Raw genomic sequence first — 10459 nt, 5'->3', positions numbered from 1 at the left:
GTATAGTGGCACAGCATTAGGTGATGTTCATAGGAAACTGCTGTCATCACCACCATAGCTTCTGGTTCCTGTGCTTTCATAGAATCATGATGTCATCCCCGAACTCCTTCTGCGCTGTCGATGGAGCTTGGCACGCTCCCCTCATCCCACGAGTTTTCATGTTCCAACGCTGCTGAAGGTTTAAGGCAGAGCACGTCGTACACCTTAGTTGTCTTCCTCAGCGTCAATATTGAATCTTTCATTTTATTTAAAATCTCCTGGAAGCTCAGTAGCACAGCCCTCTGTGTGATGTCTGCTGTGCTGAAGATGATCTCTGATCCTCCTGAAGCCTCTCTCCTGGCCTCAGCTCCCATCTTGTGGACGATCCTCTCCTCTATTTTGCAGGCAGTTTCATGGTCCTTGCTGTGGCTCCAAGGTCTGATCTCATGATGGGCCCCAACCAGCTTGACCTTTGACCTCAACCACTGCCTGGCTGTCAGCTATGCCTGGAATGGTTCACGCTTCTCACTGGGCCTCTGAAGATTTCTCAGGAGATTACTGCTGCACCTGTATTTCCTTGCTAAGAAGAAAAACTTCTATTTGGAGAGCATGTCAACAATCATCAAACCACATTCTTTAGTTCAGTGAACTTCACTTATAGGCCATCAAAGCCTCATCTGAACATGGATGCACCACTTGCATAGGTTTAATACTTGTAAATAAACGGCTAATCACACAAATCACTGCAACAATAATAGTAAACATTGTTTAATGTTAATCCTTGCACTCCACCTCTTGACGCATGGACATTCCCATGCGTCAACTCACCAAACCTGGATCCCTGTCTTAAAGAAAAAGATTAGCTAGATCATGTCCCAGGCAACATCAGGGCATCTCCTCTGGAGTAGCTCCGTAACCCTGCAATAAAAGATGTTAGCGTGTGTTGCATATTAAGTTTGCTTAACACCTGGCTCTCCCAGGAGCCTGCATACACACCATCACGGCCTGGAAAGCAAAATCTGGAAGTGAAATCAAACTTCATACCTGTAAACAATTGTATCATAAGAGTAATAAGCATTCAACATCAGCAAGACAAGTGTCATGTGCAGGTTTTCTCAAATCAGTAACTACAACTATTACCCTAATTCACCTCAGACATGGATTATCCCATGTACTCTGTTAACATTAATGTAATCAGTGACTTCTCTTAAGCAAAGTCACTCCACTCATATATTATTATTATGGGTTCAAAAGTGGCCAGCAAATGAGCCCATAATAAACTATTCCATAAATACCGTAATCTCTTATTTGTTGTACTCATGTCACTTGTCCGCTTCAGCTGAATCTTCTAAATGCAGTCTCAGAAAAACAAACATTAGCAATACACATTGACTATCCTGGTGGGCAGGCGTCGGCCATCCACATTCCAGAGGTGCCATAAAACACCATAAAGTTAACACTCGCTGTGGAAAAAGTAACACTGGTCTCATCACAGTATGTCTCAAACTATATTAATTTCTCCATCAACATATAGCCTGTAACTACAGTTTTCTTCACACATAAACCCAGAAATCTTGTAGTAGAGAAACATACGCCAGTATTCCTATAAATCACATGATCAAACACATGAAGAACCATAATGCTGTAAAAACGAAAATGCAAATGTTAGCGCTTGCGCAGGCGTATGCATACTTTGTCACAGTTATCTCTGTGAGCACACAAGCTAGTGAATGACACACACATAATAAATTCACAGACACAGAAAATGTCATTTAAAATGTTAAATCATCACGCAACCTCAAGTGTTGCTGTCATCTTTCTGCTTCTGTAAAGGGAAGCACACACAGACTCATCTGCACCTCTGCCAGGCGGGGGTCAACTTCACACAGTCGTGTTACATCAGTAAAGTCTTGTCAGCTTTTGTCAGCTTTTACCAGTCAGTCAGTTTGTTTTCCTTTCACTCACTCATTCATGCATTCATTCTTTCTTTCTTTGCTGATAGTGGAACCTATCGTCGCATTTAGTTTCCACTCTCAGCAAAATGACGTCATTTCAAAAAGAAAAAGAAGAACTTTAGTTTGGATTACATCGCTGAATCCTTTTGGACTGGGACTGTCATTTAATAATTGTCCCAAATAAGTGGCTTTCTCCAGAGTCCATTTAAATGTGGAGAACTCACTTGGCACAATTGTCTTGACGACGTGTAACGCTTTTAATTCCCGACGTGCAGATCTGCTTAAAGAACAGAGATTATCAAACAAAACTTTCAGTGCACTGTGAAAGTATCAAAATAAAAAGGCCTTGTTAAGTCATGACACAAACTCCTCATCTCAGGAGGGTAAATCATACCATTAGCATGGTTCATCATACCATCATACTAATTGGCAGGCTCAACTTCACAACAAAAGAAAAATCATCAGCTAGATTCACTCCAAATCAACCATCAGCTGCACAACACACAACATAATCCTAATGTCTTATTAGCTATGAGTTTAATTACCAGGTCTGTGCTCTTCACTCATTTAGGCCACAGATCTATTTTATTCAATTTTCCTTTTCCCTTCATCATAAAACATGTGACATGCTGTCATGCACTTCACAAAACAGTCTGTTCTGACGTATTCAGAGTTGTGTATCTAAATACAGGATTCACTCGCACATCAAAGCAGGAAACTCAGTGTTTTAGAGTCTCTACTCAACACACAACAACTCCAACACATCTCATTCACTCATACTAGAATTCAGTCACCTTTCATTAATCTAAAACCAATCAACTAATTTGCATATCAGCTATTAACCCACCAAGTTGACAGGACGACAGAAAAGCATGTTCAAAATAGTATCACAAAAGACAATTTCCCTCATACAGTAAATTACATGTGCTGCCTCAATCAAGCAGGAAGCTTCTCCCAATTTACCATTTTAACAACTAAATTTATTGTCTGATCACTGGTTGGTCAAACCAGGATCTTTTTTCTCACAAAAGTTAAATTGTTGTCCTGCAACTTGGAGAGTCAATTTTTTTTCTTTAGGATAAATTCAGCATTTGATAACAAGTGTCTGCTAAATTGACACTATTGTAACACTGATGAAAGATAACAAGCTAATTTTCATTACATGTGTTTGTGTTATTAGGCAGGTCCAATGCATGTCTGTGGAGCTGCATCTCCAGCAGAGCATGTTCTTAAAGCTGCCTTTCCTACACACTTCTCTGCTATTATTTAATCATTTCTTAACTAATGTGCTATGAGTCTTCATGAGTCATTTTGTGTTTGGAATTGTTAGTAGGGTTAATGCATGTTCTGCTTGTGTGTGTGTGATTTTGTATATGTTTCTATTTTCGCAATGTTTCAGACTCCGTCTCAATTTTCCAACTTAAGCAGTCAGTTTTCTTTTCCCCAGGTTTGCTAACCCAAATTTTGATTTCCCACATTAAATAATTCCTATGTGTTCTCACCTAGTCTTCTCACTCTGTTGTCTTCTCACTCTGTTGTCCTCTCCCACTTCAACAGTCCAACAGCCGGCAGTTCTCCTTCAGCTTTGTCCTGTGTCCCACTGTCTCTTCTTGCCATTTTACTCCACAGGTGGCAAATGTCAAACTCCAACTGTTCAGTTCTCCTCAAACGTTTTCTTCACATGCACAGTGAAGTCACAGCCACTCTCACTATTGTCCTCTGATGCGGTTGACTTCGTGCTAGTGGCTGAAGTGCTGCTGCTGCTGCCTTCCTGGGCGACTTCTTAGCAGCTGCTGCCGGTTTCTTGGCTTTGGCCGCGGCGGGCGTCTTAGCTTTGGTCTCAGTAACCCTGTTCATCTTGAAGGATCCGGAGGCCCCGGTGCCCTTGGTCTGCACCAGAGTGCCCTTCGCCACCAGACTCTTGATGGCGGTCTTGACACGGGCCTTGTTCTTGTCCACATCGTAGCCTCCGGCAGCCAGAGCCTTCTTGAGGGCGGCCACGGACAGGCCGTTGCGCTCCTTGGAAGCGGCCACGGCTTTCACAATCAGCTCGCCCACGCTGAGGCTGACCTTCTTGGGCTTGGAAGTCATCGTCTTCTTCTTCTTGGCCTGAACCTCGGCGCAGGGCGCAGGGCGTGTTTATGATGGAGCCTTTCCCACCACAGCGCTGGCACGTTGAACGCATCATGAAGGGTCCATTTCTTTCATGTCGCTAGCCAGCATGCTAGCTGCATGTGGCTTGCCCGAGTCACTCAGTCCTTTTTGAGCATTTCAACATGCTGCCACCGCCATCTTGCTCGCCCCTCCGTGGAAGTCATCCAATCAGACAGGAAGATGGGTTTGCTTTCTTCTGCTGCTGTTTATCCACATTGCTGCTGCTTTGCTGGGACTTTTTGTGCTCAGGACTTGCTGCTGTCTCTTTATCATGGAGCTGCATTCCTTATCTTCAGGGAGGAGTGAGCTCGCTTGTGAGGTTGAGAAACACATGGCACTGTAAATAAGTCAGCCAGAAACTTGGCCTGCATGTTTCCAATGATGTTAAACTATAACTTTCTTCCGACCGCTGCATGTGGAAAATTGATTCAGGTCTGCTTTTCACCTGAAAGTGACAACTAAGACATTTCATTATTATCATCACTGCTTAATCAACACATATCTCTCTCTCTCTCTCGCTCTGTGTTTTTGTGAACAATCCTTTCTTAAAAGCAGAAAATGAAATTGTAGTTGTTTTTGGCTGATCAACACAAAACCTTTTTCCTATGATTATTTTTCTTTTTCACTCTTTTTTTTCTTTTTTTTTCGTTACAATAGCTGGTGACCTGCAGAATCACCGCTCTCACTCACAATCAAAGGCAATTACTTTTACACAGCGCACAAAAACACTGTGATGTCAGACACATTCACACTCACTTTTTCATCTGCATAAATAAATCATATGGCTGGAGATATGTGCCATGGTGATCCATAAGCATGATCACCAGTTTATTTAATTATTTTTAATCCAACAAAACAAATAAACAAAAACATGATGCTGATGCTACACACACACACGAGTCAAGGTGCAGAAAAACTGCTCATGGAAACGCTGCACACTCTCTGTTTCCCTCTCTTTGAGTAGTTCTCAGACAGCTCTTGATCTGATAATGTGTAGCTTGCTCATCAGCTCAAAAAACAAAAACAAAACTGCAACGCGACATCACACAGTAGTTGCTCTGCCCACAGCGGCAAAGTCTTACACTTTCATATTCAACTCAGCTTCTCCATCATGTACTTTTAGATGTTTCATACAGGGTTCAGCATTAGTTGTTTTCACAGGTGTGCTCTACATCTCAACAATGGCTCATAATAAGACGACAGTCTTCCACACAGGTCAAGTGCCTCTATGCACTTCATTAGTTTAAATATTTATCTATATCACTTCACCTCACATGTCATCGTACTGAATTTAAGCAACCACAAGCGTAATGTAGATGACTTTTAACAACTATCCACCTCAATTACGTCTATGGTCTGGCACACAGGCTGAAGAGTTAACGTTTTGTGTCAGCAAGGGGTGGGGGGACAGCCACCCACCAGAGCATAGCTGCTGATGTGGGCTGGCCTTCTCCACACGCTCTTCAAGGCTGGTGTGTTTTCTGAAAACTTCTAACATTTTAATCTCTTCCATTTTTAAGCCTGCGATTAACCGCACGGCTCAGGTCCGCGTGAAACCCGCGTGACCGCGCTCGCGTGAACCCGCGCAGCTGTGGAGCCGTCGCTCTCTCTCTTTTTTACATAAATACTTTGTGCTGCCAGGAGCAAAGTCCAGCACAAACGTCTGTCTCCCTCCGACTCACTCTTGGTTGCTTAGAAACCCATGATAACAACAACAGTCGGTGTCACAGACCACATGTTCTGCTCCGCACACACTCACACACAACAACAACAACGATGACAACAATGACAACGACAACAAAAACAACACAAAATAGGCCTATCGTCCAGCACAGTCTGGACCCCGCGGAACTTCTCAACGCCCCACAAAGCGGCGGAGAACTCACCTCTAGCCACACAAAGTAGCGAGGAACCTCTTGCTCCACAAAGTAGCAAGGAACCCGGGTATCGCTACACAAAGTAGCGAACTTCTCAACGCCTCACACAGTGGCGGAGACTGCACAACCACACGGTTATAGAGTCGGGCTCTTCTCAACGCCTCACACAGTGGCGGAGACTGCACAACGACACGGTTATAGAGTCGGCCTCTTTAAACTTACTTGGCATTGCTTAGAGTGTAATATCAGCCCGAATCCCGCCGACCGTCATTCATCGAGGAGAAAAGACAGACCGCGAATCCACAGGAACTTCCTGGCTGACGTCAGTCTTTCAGCGTGCCTCTCCCCCCCTCGGTGAATGCGATTCCAGGGCTCCGGCTCTCGAAGGACCAATTAATGATAGGTTTGTAGCATAAACCTATTCGCTGGAACGTTAAGACAATATAATTACACTGCTAAGCAAGACACAAATAGGCAAAGTTCTTCATGTTACTCGTGCACGGGAGAGAACCGGACAACCGCTTGACTCCAGTTGGTCTCGTCCGTCCTCCTGTAACACTGCCCTTTTATTGAGGTTACATGAATATGCATAGGTTCATTAACATACGACGTCTACATACAAACAAAGAGTACCTTGCCTGTGTGTGTGTGTGTGTGTGTGTGTGTGTGTGTGTGTGTGTGTGTGTGTGTGTGTGTGTGTGTGTGGACTGCTGATCAAAGGGTCAAACATCCTTGGTCAGGAAGAGGGTAGCCTCCCCCTCACCCTAGATGGTTCATCCTAGATAACACGGTGAGGAAGTCCTGCAGTTCATCTAAACAAAGAGCACTTAGACTAGAACAGACGTAGCTACGTTAATCCTACCATAAAACAATAAGACACGGTATGACCTCTCATGCTCCCAAAGTGCTGTCTAATACACACAAAGTTTGCAGACTATCAAGGATCAAAACCTCTACCAATCTACAACTAATTACAAAACTCTAAGCATATATAAGTAAATATTTCTAAGCATAAATGACAATCAACAATACAAATCTAACAATGCCCTATCGGCCCCCCTGGCTAAACTTTGCTAGATCCGCCCCTGCACAGTTACCAGCCGTCAGCTACGTAGAAAAAGATCCTGGAGTAGAAAGTAATATTAAATACATTCTAACAACAGCTGATCAAGCTTAAACGTGCTGCTGTTGTTCAGCTGCTGGTTTCCTCTTTCTGGTGCAAAGTGGGCCAAAAGCAAACTAGAGACACGGACTCGCGACAGAAAAGCCGATCAGCTGATCGTTAAGCAGTTTCATGATTGAAGTAGCAGCAGGAGAGGCAGTCGCTTGTTAAGCTTAACGCAGGAATGCTTTACAAACATTCAGAGATGGACTTACACACTTGCTTTACTTCTCTCGGGATAACTTTGTCGGTGATGAAATGCCAGGTTGCTAGCGAAGCTCCAAATGCTATCCAGACCACCACAGGTCCCGCATGCCACAGCCGCTCTATCACGTGATGCATACTGCTCCGACGTGCTAACGTTCTGAGGTGAGTTACGGCGTGTTGCAAGTTTTGTGAGGTGCTTTCGTGATATTTAATGGATCGGATTACATTTTTTATTTTTCTCCGATATCCGATCCAGTAATTTAGGTCAGTATCGGACCGATACCGATACGTAATATCGGATCGGTCCATCTCTACTTTAAATATCTGCAAAGTGAGGATTAGCCTAATATGTGGAGGCAAATTGTTCCATAGATTAGGTTATATTTTACTAGCTCGCCCCTGTTCTTAAGTCTGGTCTTTGGAACATGGAGAAGTACCTGATCACCAGACAAATCTCAACAAATTTAGAAACATTAAAGCCGTTCAGCCTTTAATGTCATCAAAATACAAAAGACTTAATGAGTTGCTATCATTTCCTTTCAGGGGCAAATAGATTTGGGAACCATCAGCGTAGAAGTGGATGAGATGCCATATCTTTTTGGGACTGATCCTACAAGAACTAAATATAAAACGAAATGAATCGGACTCAGAATAGAACCTTGTGGTACTCCACTTGGGAGCAGTGCAGACGGAGCAGTTGAGCCACCAAAACTGACCCAAAAAAAACCTCTCTGACAAGTATGATCTACTTGAAAAGCTGTACTCAATGAGTTTATATATCTAATTATCAACATTTGTCTAAGTGGCCAATATTTGCCCATTATATTGCTATGTGTTGCTACATATCCACAACCTTATAGATTTAATATTCAGTTATGACAACAAATCACTTACTAGGTTTATCTTGAACTTTGCTCTAAAGTCTTAGTGAAAGCTTGGTGATTTTTTATAAATAATTAAATAAAGAGCTATCCAACATGCACCTCAGCAATGATTTAGAATTTCAACAATTATGAAAAAAAAGAAGCTGAAAATTACTTTTACTTTGAGTGCTCGAGTAAGAAAGCACTATATAAAAACCAGCCCATTTACTATTATGTTATTGAATCAAATGTAGATCTTTCCTTTAAAGCGGCTTGATTGCTTAGCACAAAAACATGAGAGCCAAGCAATCTGAGGTTTTGGTCATATATCAGAACTAGCAAAACCACGCATGTCTGGTGCCATGTGCACCCATGATGTCCCACAGTAAGGGTAGACATAGAAGCTGGTGGTTGCCCTTACAAAACTGGCTTTGTGGTCAGTAACACCTTTTGTTTAGCTATTCCGTGCCTAATTCACAACCAGAAATTTAAAAAAAAAAAAAAAAAAAAAAAAGAAAGAAAATGTTGGGTCTGCGCTTCCACAGGCCCCGCTGGTTTAGAAACTCATTCCCGTTAACAACAAGGAAGCAAGACGAACATCTTTAACCGTTTTTTACTTGCTAGCAAGTAAGATAAGGCACCATGTGTGTGTATGTGTGCACGTGTAGCCACGTGTGTGTATATACAGTGGGGCAAAAAAGTATTTAGTCAGCCACCGATTGTGCAAGTTCCCCCACCTAAAATGATGACAGAGGTCAGTAATTTGCACCACAGGTACACTTCAACTGTGAGAGACAGAATGTGAAAAAAAAAAAAAAAAAATCCATGAATCCACATGGTAGGATTTGTAAAGAATTTATTCGTAAATCAGGGTGGAAAATAAGTATTTGGTCAATAACAAAAATACAACTCAATACTTTGTAACATAACCTTTGTTGGCAATAACAGAGGTCAAACGTTTACTATAGGTCTTTACCAGGTTTGCACACACAGTAGCTGGTATTTTGGCCCATTCCTCCATGCAGATCTTCTTGAGAGCAGTGATGTTTTGGGGCTGTCGCCGAGCAACACGGACTTTCAACTCCCGCCACAGATTTTCTATGGGGTTGAGGTCTGGAGACTGGCTAGGCCACTCCAGGACTTTCAAATGCTTCTTACGGAGCCACTCCTTTGTTGCCCGGGCGGTGTGTTTTGGATCATTGTCATGTTGGGAGACCCAGCCTCGTTTCATCTTCAAAGTTCTCACTGATGGAAGGAGGTTTTGGCTCAAAATCTCACGATACATGGCCCCATTCATTCTGTCCTTAACACGGATCAGTCGTCCTGTCCCCTTGGCAGAAAAACAGCCCCATAGCATGATGTTTCCACCCCCATGCTTCACAGTAGGTATGGTGTTCTTGGGATGCAACTCAGTATTCTTCTTCCTCCAAACACGACGAGTTGAGTTTATACCAAAAAGTTCTACTTTGGTTTCATCTGACCACATGACATTCTCCCAATCCTCTGCTGTATCATCCATGTGCTCTCTGGCAAACTTCAGACGGGCCTGGACATGCACTGGCTTCAGCAGCGGAACACGTCTGGCACTGCGGGATTTGATTCCCTGCCGTTGTAGTGTGTTACTGATGGTGACCTTTGTTACTTTGGTCCCAGCTCTCTGCAGGTCATTCACCAGGTCCCCCCGTGTGGTTCTGGGATCTTTGCTCACCGTTCTCATGATCATTTTGACCCCACGGGATGAGATCTTGCGTGGAGCCCCAGATCGAGGGAGATTATCAGTGGTCTTGTATGTCTTCCATTTTCTGATGATTGCTCCCACAGTTGATTTTTTCACACCAAGCTGCTTGCCTATTGTAGATTCACTCTTCCCAGTCTGGTGCAGGTCTACAATACTTTTCCTGGTGTCCTTCGAAAGCTCTTTGGTCTTGGCCATGGCGGAGTTTGGAGTCTGACTGTTTGAGGCTGTGGACAGGTGTCTTTTATACAGATGATGAGTTCAAAAAGGTGCCATTCATACAGGTAACGAGTGGGGGACAGAAAAGCTTCTTACAGAAGACGTTACAGGTCTGTGAGAGCCAGAGGTTTTCCTTGTTTGAGGTGACCAAATACTTATTTTCCACCCTGATTTACGAATAAATTCTTTACAAATCCTACTATGTGGATTCATGGATTTTTTTTTCCACATTCTGTCTCTCACAGTTGAAGTGTACCTCTGGTGCAAATTACTGACCTCTGTCATTTTAAGTGGGGGAACTTGCACAA

The 10459-nt window shown here is 43.2% G+C and overlaps 1 long non-coding RNA gene and 1 pseudogene across 1 annotated transcript; both read right to left on the bottom strand.

The window, feature by feature from the left end:
• Positions 1 to 2018: 2018 nt before the first annotated feature.
• On the bottom strand, positions 2019 to 4239 carry LOC146676929 (histone H1-like; annotated as a pseudogene).
• Positions 4240 to 5524: 1285 nt separating this feature from the next.
• Positions 5525 to 7001, bottom strand: LOC146676928 (uncharacterized). The gene is made up of 2 exons (XR_014913066.1): positions 6127 to 7001; positions 5525 to 6066 (listed from the first exon to the last, which is right to left on the bottom strand). It is a non-coding gene; the product is annotated as an uncharacterized LOC146676928 (long non-coding RNA).
• Positions 7002 to 10459: the final 3458 nt, after the last annotated feature.

The sequence above is a fragment of the Rhamphochromis longiceps genome, linkage group LG2 (genome assembly GCF_057381845.1).
Source record: "Rhamphochromis longiceps isolate RC_006_pf linkage group LG2, R_longiceps_female_GT1.1, whole genome shotgun sequence".
In the NCBI taxonomy this organism is placed as follows: domain Eukaryota; kingdom Metazoa; phylum Chordata; class Actinopteri; order Cichliformes; family Cichlidae; genus Rhamphochromis; species Rhamphochromis longiceps.
This window is presented reverse-complemented; position numbering and strand designations above follow the sequence as displayed.